Consider the following 18455-nt stretch of genomic DNA (forward strand, 5'->3'; position numbering starts at 1 on the left):
TGTCTGGGGAGGGCCATGACGAGGACACATGAAGTGGGGGGTGCTGTCCCAGGGAGCGGGCTGGGGGCACACAGACAAGGGGGGGTCTGTTTCAGGGGGCCGTGTGGGGGACACACGGAACGGGGGTGTCCTGGGGGGGCACACGGAGCTGGGGGGCTGCCCGGAGGGGGGCACGGAGCTGGGGTACCCCCGGAAGGGCACAGGGAGCCTGTGGTGGGCTCTGTCTCGGGCCCGGGGGAGGAGAAGCTCCCGCTCCCCCCTCCCTCTCGGGCCGGCGGCGCAGGGGGCGGGGCGCTGCGTCTCTGCGCGCGGCTCGGCTCGGCCCGGCCCCGGCTCGTTACTCAGCGGCCGCGGGTGAAGCAGGAGGCGGAGGCGGCGGTGGTGAGTGGGGGGCCGCGGCCTGTCCCGGCGCCGCAGGGGGAGCCCGTCCCGATTCGGCGCTGGGGTGGATCTGACTCGGCCGTTCCGCAGATGTTGGGCTGGGGGTGGGCGAGGCGATACCGGGCTGGGGGAGGGTGCGGCACCAGCACAGGGCTCTGTGGGGGCGGGGGCGAGGGGGCAGTATGTGGGTCTTTGGGGGAGGGGCAGCGGGACGGGGTGCAATAATGTGCTGATGGGGGCAGCTGGGGGTGTGTGCGCCATGGGGGAGGGGCAGCTAGTGGAGGTGCGGGCAGTGGGGAGGGATGCAATGATATTTGTTTTATGGGGGGCAGCTGGAAGCGGTAGGTGTAATGGTCCTAAGGGGAGGGGCAGTTATTGGGCGTGCATTGTAATTAGGTGGAATAATATTTGGTTGTTGTGGGGGGAGGGGCGGCTGAAAAGGGATAGCTGCAATATTTTGAGGGGGAGGGGCAGCTAGTGGGATGCATGCAAAGGGTGCAATGTTTAGTTCTTATGGGGGTGCAGTAACAATAGTGGGGACAGCTGGAGGGAGAAGTGATCATAGTGGGGTGAAAGAGGAGGTATGGGGGACAGTGGTGGGAAGAAGGGGTGCCAGAGGCTGGGGCCTGTACACATGGAGTTCTTGTTGTCAGCCCTTGATTTAGGGACTGTCATCGTCTGTTTAGCACCTTACACCCCTCCTGCATTTTATACATAACCTGTAGCAGGTGGATGGTTTTCCACAGCTGTGCTGAACTGTTGTTGCATGTGGGCTGGGTGGCATACTGGGGACCAGGAGAGCACTGCAAAACATGGGGATATGTTTGAGGGTGGGAGAGAGTGGAGGAATATCTCTTTGTTGGTCTGGAAGTACAAGCATAATGCATGACAGTGGGACTTTTCTCCTTGGGAGCAAGGTAACCCAAGCTTAAGCTGTGGAAGGATCTTTCATCTTGCATACCTGCCCTGTATATAGGCTTGGCAGAATTTGATTTTTTTAAATATACTTTTGACACATAATATCAATTTTATTTTGAAGTACTTCAATCTATTTAAATGTTCGCAGTTGTGGGAAATGGTGGAGGCTGGTCAGACAATAATTTCATGACTCTGAACATTGAGATTCAAAAAGTTACAGTTTTATAGCCATTAAAACACAAATTGTCAACATCACAGCAGAATATGTAAAGTAAACATCCTTAAATCAAACTCTAATAAGTTTTTTCAAGCAGCATTTTTCTTACTTGGCGTATATCTGTAAATTTTGGAAATATCGTTGGTTGGCTTCTGGGTCTACAGTAAAATCAGCAACAAAGAGTCCTGTGGGAGCTTATACACTAACAGACGTATTGGAGCATAAGCTTTCGTGGGTGAATACCTACTTTGTCAGCATTTATCAACATTTACAGATAAAAATTAATTTTTATCCAAACCGACTTGTATTTTATTGTAAGTTTTTTTTGGGGGAAAGAGGTTTGAGTTGCTGTGGAGTGTAACAATTTGAAATGAATGAGATCTGTAACAGCATTCCAAATCACTGCTTTTGAAAAAATATCTTTTTGTTCCTCTGGGATATTTGACTTCTAAAGACAGCTGCTTAGAGAGTTTGGCAATATTTTTTCTCTCTTCTGCATTTTAATCCTGATACTTTTTGTCAAAAGTGAGTGAAGTGTTTTTTTGCAGCTTTTCTGTTGCCCTCCTCTAGTTTCTCTTTGTCTCTAGTAGTGTCAGAATTGACTCTGAAAGCTTCTGATTTCTTCAGATTTCTCTGTGTAGTGCTTCCATCAATGCAAAGTGTAAGAGTCTGTTAACTAGTCTCTGTTAATAAGCTGCAAATGTGACTCCCACAAGCCTTGTTTCTTCCCAGTTATGGTGGCATAGCTGGGTTTATACAGTCTTGCTGAATTTCAGTATTATATAGAGCAGCCTTGCAAAAGTATTATGAATATTTTTTCAGCCCAGGCAGAATATCTGCTTACCTAGTCTGACCATAATTATGTAAACACAAATGATGTTTTACTTACCCATCTAGAGAAATTAATTGCTCTAGGGTAAGTGTGTGAGGCAGAGTTTTTTGCAAGCTTGTATTACAACTTGGGTTTATTTAGAGGTTTAGAGATTACTTTTGGTAACAGTCTGCGATTAATTCATTGAAAAACTAGTTTAATTTTCAGAGTTATAGGCAAATGCACTCCTCTTTGGGTGAATCGGGTGTTTAAAACATAGTTCTGTAGCCTGTTTTATTTTGTTTGCATAAACTGGTACACTCTCAAGTATTGAATTCATTTAGAATTAATTCAGATTGTAGCCCGAAGGGATATTGGGTCAAATTCCTAGCTAAGGGTTCTAACTAAAAGTGAATTCAGTGATTTTTTAGACCCCTCAAATTGTACATTCTATGACGAGGAACATATAATAACAAAAACATAGCTGGTGAAATTCAAATATGCCTATGCCTCTATTTTGACCTCAGTCAATGCAGGAACCATCTGAAATTATTTTATATCTGAATCTCTAGTGGTGCTCTTCAGTGTTTCTATCAAGTAAATTCTAATGCGTAGAGCAATACATTTTCCTTCATAAGTATGTGTGTTTTAAGCGCTTTGTTTTCTTCACAGGTGAGGCCCCGTACTGGCAGAGTGGTGAACTTAGTGCAGCTCTCTGCTAGCGTAGGATTTTTATTATACAGTTACTAGTTTGGTGTCCAGTCTAGTGTTTCATATGCTAAGCAGTGAGATTTACATATGTAGGGAGAGGGTGATTAGGGGACCTGTTTGTGGTGATGGATGAAATGTCCAAGCATGGAGTTTGGCTTCTGGAGATGGACTCTGAGATATTTCAGATAAGTGACATTTTCCTGAAAAAACATGAGGTCTGATGGATGTAGATCGTATTTGAGACAGACTTACATACACAAAAACTTAATAACTGATTCCATCTCATCGAAACACATCTTTCTGAGCGTCCTGTTTCTCCCACTGAATGTGTTGGAGTGAGAATTTTTCTGTCTTTGTCATCAGGTATCATAGAATGATTGTCTCCATGTTCTGAGCGAGTTGTTTAACTTTGAAATGTTTGAAATAAGTATCGATTTATCTTTTAAGTGTGGGGAGTGGGTTGGAGGAATGGACAATGGCGATCTGAAATTTTGGAAATACACAAGTCTTTTAAGAAGGACTGTAGGAAAAAAAGGGCAGCATCTTATGTGGTAAATCTGCATCCTGTGCATACTCAAAAGCATACAGTCTTGCTTTTTACTGACTAATAAGGTTTTACTCCTGTTGGCCCTGCAGAGCCAATTCAGCAATGATAGGATGAGCAGGATTCACTTCTGGTTTTCACTTCTGACAGAATTGCTAACCGGATTTCTGATTGTAGAATCTTCATTGCTGATGATTCAGGAGCCAGAAGGAACCCAGCTTGGCTTTCAGATTCCAGGTCAGTTTTCAGGGTTGACGGTTAAGACGTAGGGGGTGGGAGGAGAAACAACTGTTTTTGTATAATGAGCAGATTTAAACTGGAATTGCTGAGAGAGATCAAATGTTAAACCTCACAATGCCATTTTTTAGATTCACTTTCCAAAGTAGGAAAATGATTCTAAAAAAGGCACAAAAAGGTTTTCTAGGAAAAAGTACAGTTTTTCAAACATGCTAATTTTAGGGAGCAGTGTTTTTGAAGCTTTGTAGAAATGCAGGTACAATTTATTTGGCAAATCTATTAGGTGGACTTGCTTATAAGGTCAGGTATCTTATTTTAACAAATTTAATCATTATACAGTAAAAGCTGTGTTATCTGGCACTTTACCAGCCAGAAAGCTCCAGAAACTGGCATTTCTGATATCTCCCAATACAAATCTTCAGTAGGGTTGCCATTAAAAGTCTGGTTGGTGTGGGGCCGGCAGGCTCCCTACCTGACTCCACATGCCTCCCCTGAAGTGGTGACATGTCCCTTCTTCTCTTAGGCAGTGGAATGGCCATGGGGGCTCTGTGTGCTGCCCCTGCCCCGAGCGCAGGCTCTGCAGCTTCCATTGTCCGGGAACCACAGCCAGTGGGAGATGTGGTGGTGGTACCTGCAGGCGAGGCAGCACGCAGAGCCACCTGGCTGAACCTCTGCCTGGGAGCCAAGGGACGTGTTGGCACTTGTGGGGAGATGCCCGAGGTGAGCGCTGCTTGGATACGGCACCCTGAAACTCCTCCATTGCCACAACCCCCTGCCCTGAGCCCTCTCCCGCATCCAAACTCCTTCCCTCCGTTGGTAAGTATAACTCTTAGTTAACGGGAATTTTTGACTAACCGAACACCCCATTCTCCCAACATAATTATGCAATGTTTTGGTTCTCCATCTGGAATACATATAACAAGTTTAAGTTACTTTCATGTCTTATGGGTGGCATGTGTTCTGCAGTGGTTCTTCAGCTACAGAGATTAGATTTTGATGTGGCTGTTTTAAGCAACGTGTTAATGTTATAGAAGCATTTGGGATTGTAGTTCTTTCCATTTATTCAACGTCAGTTTGCTACCTTTTATTCTCAACTATAAGTACTATTTCAGTTCTTACAGACTGTTCCACAAGATGTGTAGAGTGCACATTGAACTATCCGATTGTGAATAATCAGATAGCGTTGTGCTCCATATGTCACTGTAATTGTATGTTTTTTTTTCTTTTAACATCCTATTGGTAGTATGTTGAGAAATATACTAAACTGTCTCTCAGGCTTGGTCTACACTACGCATTTAAACCGATTTTAGCAGCGTTAAACAGATTTAACGCTGTACCTGTCCACACTACGAGGCCCTTTATATCAATATAAAGGGCTCTTTAAATCGGTTTCTGTACTCCTCCCCAATGAGAGGAGTAGCGCTAAAATCGGTATTACCATATCGGATTAGAGTTAGTGTGGCCGCAAATCGACGGTATTGGCCTCTGGGCGGTATCCCACAGTGCACCAATGTGACCACTCTGGACAGCAGTCTCAACTCAGATGCAGTGGCCAGGTAAACAGGAAAAACCCCACGAAATTTTGATTTTCATTTCCTGTTTGCCCAGTGTGGAGCTCTGATCAGCACGGGTGGCAATGCAATCCCAAATCCAAAAAGAGCTCCAGCATGGACCGTACGGGAGATACTGGATCTATTCTATCAGAGCTCCATTACAGAAGACGAAATGCCAAAGCGTTTGAAAAAAAAATCTCCCGGCTACACAGTGCTGCGTGACAAGCGTAATGGGAAGCCAGAGACTCAAATGGATGCTCAGGGAGGGAGGGAGGGGGTACTGAGAACTCCAGCTATCCCACAGTCCCCAGCAGTCTCTGAAAAGTATTTGCATTCTTGGCTGAGCTCCCAATGCCTGTAGGTTCAAACACATTGTCCGGCGTGGTTCAGGGAATAGATCGTCAATTTACTCCCCCTCCCCCACCGCCACGTGAAAGAAATAGTTTCTTGACTTCTTTCAGTGTCGCCCTATGTCTACTGAATGCTGCAGGTAGACGCGATGCTGCAGCAGTGAAGAGCAGTATCCGCTCTTCTCCCCTCCCTGGTGGCAGACGGTACATGCTTGATAACTGCTGAATACCCCTGGCTGGCCTCAGGGGCGCCTGGGTATAAATAGGAATGATTCCTGGTCATTCCCAGTAGATGGTACAGAACGGCTGGTAACCATCTTCATCATAGCCACTGGGGGCTGAGCTCCATCAGCCCCCTCCCTTTCCTGTGTAAAGAAAAGATTCTGTCCTGCCTGGACTATCATAGCAGCAGCGTGCTGGGCTCTTCTCCCCCGCACCGCTTAATGTCCTGCCTAGAATGTCATAGCATGGAGAGGCTGCCTCCCCCTCATTTTATCTCACTAACAAGTCACTGTTTCTTATTCCTGCATTCTTTATAACTTCATGACACAAATGGGGGGGACACTGCCACGGTAGCCCAGGAAGGTTGGGGGAGGAGGGAAGCAACGGGTGGGGTTGTTGCAGGGGCACTCCCCGTGAATGGCATGTAGCTCATCATTTCTGCGGGATCTGACACGGAGCAGCTGTGCTCTCTGATACACTGGTTCTCTAGTACACTTGCCCCATATTCTAGGCAGGACTGACTCTATTTTTAGAAACCATAAAGGAGGGATTGACTCGGGGAGTCATTCCCAGTTTTGCTTTTGTGCCCCTGGCCGATCTCAGCCGGGGCATCCATGATAGCAGCAAACAGCACAGAAGGACAGATAACCGTCATCTCATTGACAAATTACACTGGCAGCAGACGGTACAGAACGACTGGTAACTGCTCTTCTATCATGCAAAAGCAAATGAATGCTGCTGTGTAGCGCTGGAGTATCGCCTCTGTCCGCAGCGTCCAGTACACATACGATGACTGTAAAGAAAAAAAAAAAAGCTGAACGGGCTCCATGGTTGCCGTGCTATGGCGTCACAATCCAGGGAAAAAGGGTGCGAAATGATTGTCTGCCATTGCTTTCCCGGAGGAAGGAATGACTGACAACATTTACCCAGAATCACCTGCGACAATGATTTTTGCCCCATCAGCCACTGGGCTCTCAACCCAGAATTCTAAGGGGAGGGGGAGACTGCGGGAACTATGGGATAGCTACGGAATAGCTACTCACAGTGCAACGCTCTGGAAATCGACGCTAGCCTCGGACCATGGACGCACACTGCCGAATTAATGTGCTTAGTGTGGCCGCGTGTACTCGACTTTATACAATCTGTTTTATAAAACTGGTTTATGTAAAATCGGAATTATCCCGTGGTGTAGACGTACCCTTAGATTTGGTCTCTCCTAGGTTGTGATGGAGGGGGTCTCGTGTTGAGTAGAAATGTACTGTATATTCTTTGACAAATTATGGTGCTGACTCTCTTTTTGGGCCTAGGTGCCCTTTTAAGAAGGGTTGTGATATATTTAATCTTCAAAATAATATCTACTATTACTAATAATATCTTTCGGTTATTAAACTGAGATTTTAAAAATCCTATTGAAAATGTGAATGCTGCTTGTTCTGCATTTATCTCAGCTTGGGCAATGAAAAATCAATGCCATTGTTTACACTCAGTGTTCTTAATACTGGGACATTAGGCTTTCAAACACTGCAAGAAATTATTTGTTAAAAGCAACTGTTTCCATTTATGTGTCTTTTTAAGATTTGGGAATGCTTCTGCTGGTTGTCTTCGCAAAAGTGTAAGCTAAAGTTAAATTGACACTACCTCTTTAAATGCATTGTCTGGCAAGCCAGAAATCTCAGTTGTTCTCTCTTTCACATCTTCTCTTTTTAGCAGTGAATTTAGTGTTAGTGAAAGATAACGTGAGGTTGGTGGCCTCTGGAATTCATCAGTACAGATGTACCATAGGCAGCCTCAGTACTTCCCCCTGCACTACTCTATTCTGCTGGTATACCTCAGTGAGGTTATGGAAGAACCCTCTTTAATGCTAAGAAGTGTTCGCTTTCTAATCGCACCATAGAGGTCAAACTGAAAGTGTGGTGACTTGGACTAGGAGAAACACCTGTTCATGTCATGTAGGGAACTGAATATTGACCTAGAGCAGATGTGAGCTTGTGACTTACGGCTTGTCTGTACAGAGGATTTTTACTGATTAAGTTTGCACTGGTTCAACTAATAGGTGTGCACCAGTCAAAAACTGGCTGTGTGTGAAGCTAAACTGATAGAAAATAGATTATAATGGATATGGCTGCCTGTCTACAAAGCTGCACCGATGTAACTAACTTGGTATAAAATCACTCTTTTAGTTAAATTAGTGCAATTTTGTGAGTAGATCAGCCTTTGAGGTTCAGAGCTCCTTATCTCATTACCAATACCCTGAGCCATTTTAATTTGTGTTGTCTTGAAAAACTTCACTGCAAGTATGTTAATCTTAGAATTTAAGAATAAGTAACAATCACAAGAAGCTTTGGCAGAATTCTTTTGCTCCCAGACTTGAGCAATGGCGTCAGGGCAGCATGTTGTTAGTATGTGCCCCTGAAGTAGAATACATTTGGAAATATTTGAAACAAAGTTGGGGTACAATCAGAGGAAAATCTTGGGGAAATTATCCTTGAAAAGGCAGATAATTTCTCCTTGTAAAGCTACTATGCTTTTATAATAGTTATCTTTAGGATGTGATGTTTGCGCTGGTGTGTCTGTTTACATCATCCTCATTTATCTCTATGGAAGAAAGTAATTTAAAATTGATCCAGATTGTGTGTGTGAAATGTTCTGGATCAGGAGGAAACTTGTCTATAAATAGAATTACAGTTTTTTAAATTCTTCCTAGGGAGTACTGTACTACTAATAGCATATTTTAATGGTATCTTACAATATTTAGAAACTGATAGTTAAGGCCTCTCTCCAGGGAAAGATTTCCACTGGATTTCCAGTGGCAAGTCATCTTTATTTATTTAATCTCTTCCTCTAATATCTATGCATAGGAGATAATCTTAGAGACACTATCTTTCTCTCTCTTTGCCCCACCCCTGGCATGAAATATGGGACTGTTTATCTACTGGAATCTGATTCTGTGGTTCATGGGGGCATGTTGACAGTAAGATGATTTGAAGAGTTCAGTTCTTGCAGTTTATTGGAGGTAAATGTTGATGACTGCAGCTCTGGATGATGATATGCCTTTTAATTAAATGGAACTATAATATGAAATTGAAGGGTATGCCCAATGTCCTCTGTTTGTATGTTCAGTCCGTATTATCTCTCTTAAAAATGAGGTGTTTGTGTGACTTTGCATGTTCCTATGAGAACTTCCTATCTATGTAAAATGCAAGTATATTGAGAGCTGCTTATATTTTTCCCTTTCTCCAGGACACAAATCTATTTCTATCTACTTTTGAGTTGAATGTGGGTGAGAGCTGTTGCTGGCTAGTCAGTTTGCAGATGTAGAGTGCCATTACACAAATGGGCACTGCATGGCTCTTAGAGCTCCCGATATTTGACTTGGGTACTATAGAAAACCCAAAAACTGTATATCACCTTGTTTGAGGCTGATAAAAAGGTAGCATGAAGGTCATCTTCAAAGGAAAAACAATTGAAATTATGTTATTTATGATCTATAAAAAAGGCCTTGAGGGTTTGTTCACTAAAATAAACAAAAAAACAATCCAGGTAGTTCTATCTACTCTTCACTGGAAATTCAGGTCTCATTTATCCTTGAAGATTCTATGATGACTTGAGAACTAGTTTAACTATGAGATCACAAGAGAGTGAAGGTTGAGTAGTTGAAAACAGAATTTTTAGACTGTTAAACTGTTTGCCTTTCGGGTTTGTTTCAGTGGTTTTTCTGTTAAAACTTGTTTAACTTTAGCAATTAACATTGAGTAGAAAGGAAGTCTGTTAAGATGTGAGGGCACACAATGCAAATACTCTGAAGGTATGTCTGTAGTGCAGTGTGAGGTGTGATAGCCGCTCAGGCAGACATATACACACTAGCACAGTTAAAAATAGTCGTGTAGATGTGAGAGCACATGCTTCAGACAAAGTAGGTGTCCAGGGTCCCCAGCATGCATGTACAGCTCAGGCTGAAAGCCTGTGCTGCCACATTTACATGGCTATTTTTAACTCTGCTAGTGCGTATGTATCTGCCCGGGCTGCAGTCACGCCTCATGCTGCAGTATAGGCATCCCTGAAACGTCCACAAAGTTCTCCAGTAAAACCAGAGTTAGCATTGCTGATATTTTTGAAATTAAATAATAATAAAAGCAGAAAAAAGAATACATTGAAAACTTTCAGAATGCCTGTTTACATCATAAAAAGGCACAATCCCTAAATCCATGTAGGTTAAGTTTAAAAGGCACCCTGAAAAGTATAGGCTGCAAGCAAACTGGAAAAGAGAAAGTATAGACTTAGCAAGAGGTGTCATGCTGTGGAAAAAAACAAATGAACACTTAAGGCCCCTGGGCTGGGGCAGCAGTATTCCACTCTCCACCATCTGTAGCAGACCTCTCATTGCTACCGATAATATTCTGCAATCAAAGATTGCAGGTAGAATATGGCTGTGAAGAAATTCCTGTGCTTTTTTTGCAACAGTGTTACGCTGTTGACTCATATTTAGCTTGTAATCCACTATGACCGCCAGATCCCTTGCCGCAATATTCCTTCCTAGGCTGTCATTTCCCATTTTGCTTGGTGCAAACCTCCCTAGCCTTACCTAACAGTCCTGGATTGGATTACCCTATCTGCTGGGAGAGCAGGTTACTTATCCCTGTCTCCTAACACTTTTAGTCCTTTGTGTCATGTCACAGTCTTGCTGTTCTCACCTATATTGCCCTCACCCCTGGTTCAGCTGAGGGAAAGCGGTTGTGGTCAGATGAATAATTTCCCATCTACATCCAATAGATCCATTTCTGGTACTTGTGAAAAGTTAGTAGTCTGGTTGTCCATTGTATCGCCAAGGTATCTGCATTCACATGTTCATAATTCTTGTTCAACCATTCGCCCAACCCAAACATATCTACCTGACCTGCACCCAGTCAATTCATTGATTATTTCCCAGTCTCTGGAAAGAAGTTAATACCTCTCAAGTAGGTAGCAGTACAAAAGTTAGTGAGTAAACTGAGTCAAACATAATTTTCACAAAAATAATACAGAAATTTCTCATGTTCTTTGCACAGCCAACATCATCTGAATGTTTCTGCAGAAATGATCAGCAAATATTAATTTTGACTTTTGAACCAGCGTCATTATGCTTCAGAATTAACACTTTTACTTAGAAAAATGGGGCAGTTTACACCTTTTAGTGCTGTTGCTTCGGACGGTATCTGCAGACTCTGCAAAACAGCACTGTCTGGTCATATAAGCAAGGTTATTTTCGCAACCAGATGGGCTGGATGCTTTTTTAAAATTGAAGCATAAGATCTGCTACATGCAAAATTGTTGTAGTGACTGGATGAGTATATTAAGGCATACCCAATCTCCAGGCAGGAGTTAGAAACCCATTGCTCAAATCATAGAGGAAGGAGCTGAACAGTGCTCCAGTTGACTATTTATTTCCAAAATGGCTACTCTAGAGCAGGACCCAGATACTGCCCTAGAATTTAAGAAGCCTTTTGAAGGAGGAACATATTGGGAAGGACTCCGCTACAAAAGGAGGGACTCTGGGACTGATGGAGTCTGAGAGATGGAACAGATCCATGACTACTACTGAAGTACCTATAAAGTGAGTGACTGAGTTGTCAGACACCTGAAAGATGGGAGCCTGATTTGAAATCCCTCTTGTACAGTAAGGGCTTGGCTGCACTTGCAAGTTACAGCACATTAAAGGAGCCCTGGGCGCACTAGCTCACTACCTGTCCACACTGGCAGGGCACATAGAGGACTCTGATTCCACAGCTAGAGCACTCCTGATACTCTAGCTCTGCGAGTAAAATAATGTTTGATGTGCCCCTGCTGGAGCACCCCAGTGTCAATGTTAACGAGGTGTTGCATTACTGCGCTCTGATCAGCCTCTGGAAATGTCCCATAATTCCCTTAAGTCAAGTGGCCACTCTTGTCATTGTTTTGGATATGCCCTTTGAAAGCTCCATTTGACAGCCAGCATGCTTATCTGCTCCGAGACAAAGCAACCATTACTGTGGAATGCTGTGTGTGTGTGTGTGTGACAGAGAGAGAGAGAGAGAGAGAGGCGAAGGGGGAGTTCTGCTGCTGTCTGAACATACAAGACAGCATGCTGACATGCTCTCAGACCCCCAAAATCCCACTCTCTCTCCCCCCACACACATACACACAACACACTCCCTAAGACTGCGAGTATATTATTGCCCTTATATAAATCCATGGTACGCCCACATCTTAAATACTGTGTACAGATGTGGTCTCCTCACCTCAAAAAAGATATTCTAGCACTAGAAAAGGTTCAGAAAAGGGCAACTAAAATGATTAGGGGTTTGGAGAGGGTCCCATATGAGGAAAGATTAAAGAGGCTATGTCTCTTCAGCTTGGAAAAGAGGAGACTAAGGGGGGATATGATAGAGGTATATAAAATCATGAGTGATGTTGAGAAAGTGGATAAGGAAAAGTTATTTACTTATTCCCATAATACAAGAACTAGGGGTCACCAAATGAAATTAATAGGCAGCAGGCTTAAAATAAATAAAAGGAAATTCTTCTTCACACAGTCAACTTGTGGAACTCCTTACCTGAGGAGGTTGTGAAGGCTAGGACTATAACAGTGTTTAAAAGAGAACTGGATAAATTCATAGTGGTGAAGTCCATAAATGGCTGTTAGCCCGGATGGGTAAAGAATAGTGTCCCTAGCCTCTGTTTGTCAGAGGATGGAGATGGATGGCAGGAGAGAGATTACTTGATCATTGCCTGTTAGCTTCACTCCGTCTGGGGCACCTGGCATTGGCCGCTGTCGGTAGACAGATACTGGGCTAGATGGACCTTTGGTCTGACCCGGTACGGCCGTTCTTATGTCACCCTCCATCCCACCCACCCCCCATTTGAAAAGCATGTTGCAGACACTTGCATGCTGGGATAGCTACCACAATGCACTGCTCTTTCTGGCTGTTGTAAGAGCTGCTAATGTGGCCGTGCCAGTGCACTGTCAGCTGTCGGTGTGGACAGACTACAGCACTTTCCCTACTGCGCTCTACAAAGGCTGGTTTAACTGAAAATGCTCTACATCTGCAAATGTAGCCATTCCTTAAGTGTTCTTTCTACGTGGAACTTGTATAAATATTTCTTATACACTTTTACAATGACATAACACTCATCCCAAAATGCTCTATAAACTTAACTCACTGATATCCAAACAATAATATATCTTACTGTCTGTAGAATGAAACCCAGAAATTCTTCAAACATTGGCATCCTTTATCTTAAGTCCACCACTCTACCCTAATGTATTCAGCGTTAATATTGGACTGTGGCTGATGTGTATAAGATATCACAAAATAATGTCTATCAGGTGTTACCATTACCTTTTAAAACTTTTTTTGTAAGCTTGGGAAAGATGTTTATTATTTCTGTGTACAAGTTTTGTTATAGTGAGGCCTACCTCTTCTATCTAAACTATGTACGTCACAATATAGTCATCTTTCTAACGGTTTTAAAATAGAAAATAGTGTTTCTAAGCTTTTATCTTCCCCAGTGGTTATTGAACAAAGATACTGCTAATGTTCCACAGTGTATTTCAATCAACCTTCATTGCATATAGGCTTAGCAGTAAAATGATAATCCTCACGTTTTTGTTGCCTTTTCTGTTGTACTTTTGCAGTTGCATAGATCTAGCTTGATGTGTGACCACACTAGATTCTTATTCATCTCCTCCTCTTGGGTATCATAAACTAATACCATAATGGATATTGGCAGAAAACGCAACTTTAAATTACTTAATGGTTGTGATACTACATACTAACTCCTGAGTGTGTACATTTCAGATGAACAAGGAGAAAAACATTCTACAGCACAGCTGGATGGCCTAATCATTGTAATTATGGATTTGTGTGTGTGGTTTGTTGTTTTTTTTTTAAGGCCATATACATACCTCTGGCAACTCTTTTTATTTAATTAAACATATTATAGAAAGGTTTACAGCATACAGTACAATAGTGACTAATAATAACCTCTCTGTAAAACCAAGATTTAGCTTTTAAAATGACTGAATAGCTTTGCAGTAAGGCCGTAATGTGTATATGTAATGTGAATATGGAAATATATATATTAGGATAGCAAGTTGTGATGGCTGAGGTGCTTCCATTCTACGTCCTGTTCTCTGGGGTCGGAGGGGGGGTGTATGTGTTTATTTTGAAATTTCTCATGTTTATCTTTCTACACAAAGGCAATGGTGTTGTCTAGTTCAGTTTAATAATAATTTTTGACAACTTTTTGTGATAGCAAATCAAAGTGCTCATAAAGAAATGCATTGGGTTTTTTTGTTTTTGTCTTTGCTGTAAACTCTTAACACCTTCCTTGTAAAACTTCAGACTTTGTGTGCAGGTGGGTCTGATTTGGTCAGGTGCCTGGAAAGTTCATTAGTTTGACTATATAGTAGGACTCATTTTAAAAAAGCACTGCTAGACAGAGCCATCAGCGACAGGTTTTTAAGCCTAATTATTAGCCCTGATGCTTGGTAATATAACTTGTCCAGTCCAGCACTCAGGTACACATCTGAGTAAAATGAGTCATGTGCATGACTTTTTGTACAGATTAGGGTCCTGATTCCTAATGTATATTGTAAGGGAAAGCTGAATCTCTTCCAGTGGAGTGTGTGTAGACACTCCTCCCTCCTCCTCCCCCTCCGACTGGCAGGTCATAAAATCACATCATTTATAATTATTAACTTGCTTTTTCTTCTTCCTAGCCCCAACCTCCTACTTCAATTCCAGCATTATTTCAGTCGTAACTGTGTCAACTCCTAGAAGTAAAAACCAATATTGTGACTGTATGTTACCCACAAGCCTGGAACCCATCTTTCAAAAGTTATACAATTGAATATCATCTAATTCCAGCAGTTTGAAATCTGCTGCTGAAATCCATGAGAAAGCTGTTGAAAAGGAATGGTGGTGATTTGATCTGCAAAGGACACTGCCCCACTACCTATCAGATGTAAACATGGTTTGAAGCAGAAATACAAATGGCTGCAGAACCAGTGATTCCCTCCTCCTCCTCCTCCCTTCTAAGCCTCATCCAGAGCTGGTGATCAGAAATGGGGGTGGCGGAACCCTGATCCTTGAGATAGTATGGTTATAGAAATATTACTTAGACATAGCATAGTTACAGAAGTTTGAAGATGGTACATATACACATGTACAAATTGCTTCATCAGGTAAAATAAACTCTTTGTAACCAACCTTTCACTCTGACACACACACCCCCATGGTGCATTCACACACTGGCTTCTTTTTGCTTTCTTTAAAAAAAAAAAAAAAAAAAAAAAGCTTTAATTTTTGTTTCCTGCTGTACAAAATGTCATGATTAGGCCCTTGTCCTTCTCCATTGATGATACAGAGTTCTGATCTTGTTCTGGCTTTTCTGGAAGCAGTACTGCCTTGCATTTTTTTTCACACTTGTCACTGTAGCATGTGATTTATCAAATACTGATGGTTCTTCTAACATGTGTAGCTAGTTACTAGGTCTTCCCTGCTAGGACAGAGGGCCTTAGGGAGGAACAGAGCAATCTTGCTCTGCTAACCCACAATATCATCCTTTAGTAGTCGTTCTTATTTTTAGACCATTATACTTGAGCAATGAACTTCTATAAAACATCTGAAAAATCAAGACCCTTATCTTGAAGTTTTCTGTCTGACGCAATGTTGTGCCTGTTTGTACCACACTGTGGGAAGCCATGACGGATTAGACAATGAGAAGATCATTATATTAGTAGTGGACTTTGTTGTTAGTTTATAAGGTCCTAGTGGTAAATACCTTAGACAAAAAAATTCATGGAACACTAAAATATCTGAGGCTTATATTACTAAAGTACAAATTAACTTAATGAGAAGTAATATTCACAAACAGACTTAGCTGACAAGTTCCAAACTTGCGTTCTAAGCTTTCATATTGGTTTCTGCAGCAACTTTGATTTAAAATTAAGATTTTTAGGCATTTCCTTTATATTTAAAATGAACTGTCATACCAATATTTAACTTTTTAAACCTAAAGTCCTTTCTCAGCTATTTTATATCTCCATATTTCTTGCAGTGCTCTTCTGTCTCTCTGCTTTCTTTCATTACTGAGAGGTTAATGCCTTTTCCAGATCACTAGATGAGGAAGCAGACAAAAAAGCAAAGAGATGAGAACCTGGGATTCTGTTTTTTTGTTCTGCTACTTTTCTTAACACTTTGAGGCACATAGCAGTTAAGTGACTAAGCCAACTTCTTCCTCTTTGAGATAGGGGTAAAAATACCTGGTAGAGTGAAGGCTTCGTTTTCAGTGTTGTGCATCTCCTATCAGAGGATATTAAAGTATGATTCTCCCCACCCCTAAAACTAACGCCATATAGCGAGGCGGTGGGATACCCCACAGCCCTGCTGAGGGACAAACCTCCCCCAACCCTGCTGTGGGCGGAGCCCCTGGGTCCTGCGCCCGCCCCTCAGTAGGAGCCCAGCCACCGCTGGGACCAGATGCCTGCGGCCGCTGCCAGCCAGAGCTCACACCTGGCCAGCTGAGCCTGCCTCGCGCCCGCTACCCCAAGGAGGACTGGCCGAGCCTGCCTCGCGCCCACTACCCCGAGGAGGACTGGCTCAGCCTGCCCCGCGCCCGCTACCCCTAGGAAGAGCCTAGCTTGCCTCTCTCTAGCTATCATGAGGAGCTGCTGAGCCCGCTTCTTGCCAGCTACCGCGAGGAGCCGCTGAGCTCACCCTCGAACACTTACCCAGAGGAGCCAGTGGTGGTTGAGACTGCTGGTGACGCTACAACGGCTCAGGTACCCGACGAGGGGGAGAGTGGAAGTAGCCCGGGGGCAGCCGACCCCAGTCTGGCTGCAGCCAGGACCCTCACTGACAGCAGCGAGCTTCTGCTGCTGCTAGGGCCCCGGGCTGGGATGCAGTGGAGTGGGAGGGCCTGCGTCTCCCCTGCCACCCCTCCAGGGGTGGCAGACTCCCCCTTGCCTTGGCCTGAGGAGGCAGAAACCTACTATTGCTGCTCAGCCCTGCCTGAGGCCCTGAGCATATTGACTCAGTGTTTGTTGCCCCGCCCTGACCTAGGGCTGGGCTTGGGACTACTGCCGCCCTCCCTGCCTAAGGACCTGAGCATATTGACTCAATATTTGTTGCCCCGCCCTGACCTAGGGCCGGGTTTAAGACTATTGGTAGCAAGGCGGTGGGATACCCCACAGCCCTGCTGAGGGACAAACGGAAGCCGAGCTGCGCTACACGCCAGTATAAAAATTGTGACATCACTAACATTAAATATATTTTGACCAGCGCCACTGGCCTTCCATTTTACTGCTCCTTTCTTCAGCCTGCTCACTTCCAAGTCAGTGAAGCCTGAAATTGCAGGCGAAATTTAAGTCTGTGCTCTGTATAAGCAGATTTCTTGAAATGGGCTAAGACTGATTCCCAGCCTATTTGCTTTCCATATTTGTGCAAAAAACTAAACCTAGTAAACCACTTGAATTTGGTGCTATAGGAGAAACTACTCTGATAGTGTTTTTTGTGTATTTTGGCAGTCAGGCTTAGTCAAGTGCATACTTGTTTGATTGACTGTCAGTTTGCCTATTTTAAAGTCTATTACTACTATGTCAACAGTATGGGGGTTATCAGAGAACCAGTATTGCCAGGTTTCAGAGTAGCAACTGTGTTAGTCTGTATCCACAAAAAGAACAGGAGTACTTGTGGCACCTTAGAGACTAACAAATTTATTTAAGCATAAGCTTTCGTGGGCTACAGTCTTCTTCATCGGATGCTTGCTGTGGAAAATACAGTAGGAAGATATATATATATATATATATATATATATATATATATATATATATATATATATATATATATATATATATATATATATATATATATATATATATGTATATATGTGTGTATATGTGTGTATATATATATATATATGTATATATATATATGTGTGTATATGTGTGTATATATATATATATATGTATATATATATATGTGTGTATATGTGTGTATATATATATATATATGTATATATATATATGTGTGTATATGTATATGTATATCTTTTGTTAGAGAGTGTGTACGGTAACACCCACTTTTTCATGTTCTCTGTGTGTGTGTGTGTGTGTGTGTGTGTGTATATATATATCCACACACACACACAGAGAACATGAAAAAGTGGGCGTTACCGTACACACTCTCTAACAAAAGTGATCAGTTAAGGTGAGCTATTACCAGCAATATCTCCAGGGTAAACTTGTCTCGTATTATACGACTACAAATAACGATCCTGCACCTAAAGAGTATTGAAACAGAGGAATGACCAGGTTTTTAACTTCTATTATGAAAGAACAGAAATGAGGAAAGTGACTTTAAAAACTGTTTTTGGTATTTTCATTTTAAAACTATAAAATCAAAGGAATTACAAGTTAGGGCTGCATCTTCAGCATCTGCATATGCTTGGGTGCGTTTTATAAATGATTGGATATGAATTCTGCACGAGTAAG

General features: G+C 42.7%; 1 protein-coding gene across 4 annotated transcripts in view; it reads left to right on the forward strand.

Annotated features, from left to right (window-relative positions):
* Positions 1–311: 311 nt before the first annotated feature.
* Positions 312–18455, forward strand: part of MAPK8 (mitogen-activated protein kinase 8) — a 118800-nt gene continuing 100656 nt past the window's right edge. For 3 of the 4 annotated variants that reach the window (XM_050960231.1, XM_050960230.1, XM_050960233.1), the window contains exon 1: positions 312–381. The gene's annotated coding sequence lies outside the window, so the exon portion shown is untranslated. Of the gene's footprint in view, positions 446–18455 lie in introns of all 4 variants that reach the window. The other variant, XM_050960232.1, reaches the window with a different exon arrangement.

The sequence above is a fragment of the Gopherus flavomarginatus genome, chromosome 6 (assembly GCF_025201925.1).
Source record: "Gopherus flavomarginatus isolate rGopFla2 chromosome 6, rGopFla2.mat.asm, whole genome shotgun sequence".
Taxonomy (NCBI): Eukaryota; Metazoa; Chordata; order Testudines; family Testudinidae; genus Gopherus; species Gopherus flavomarginatus.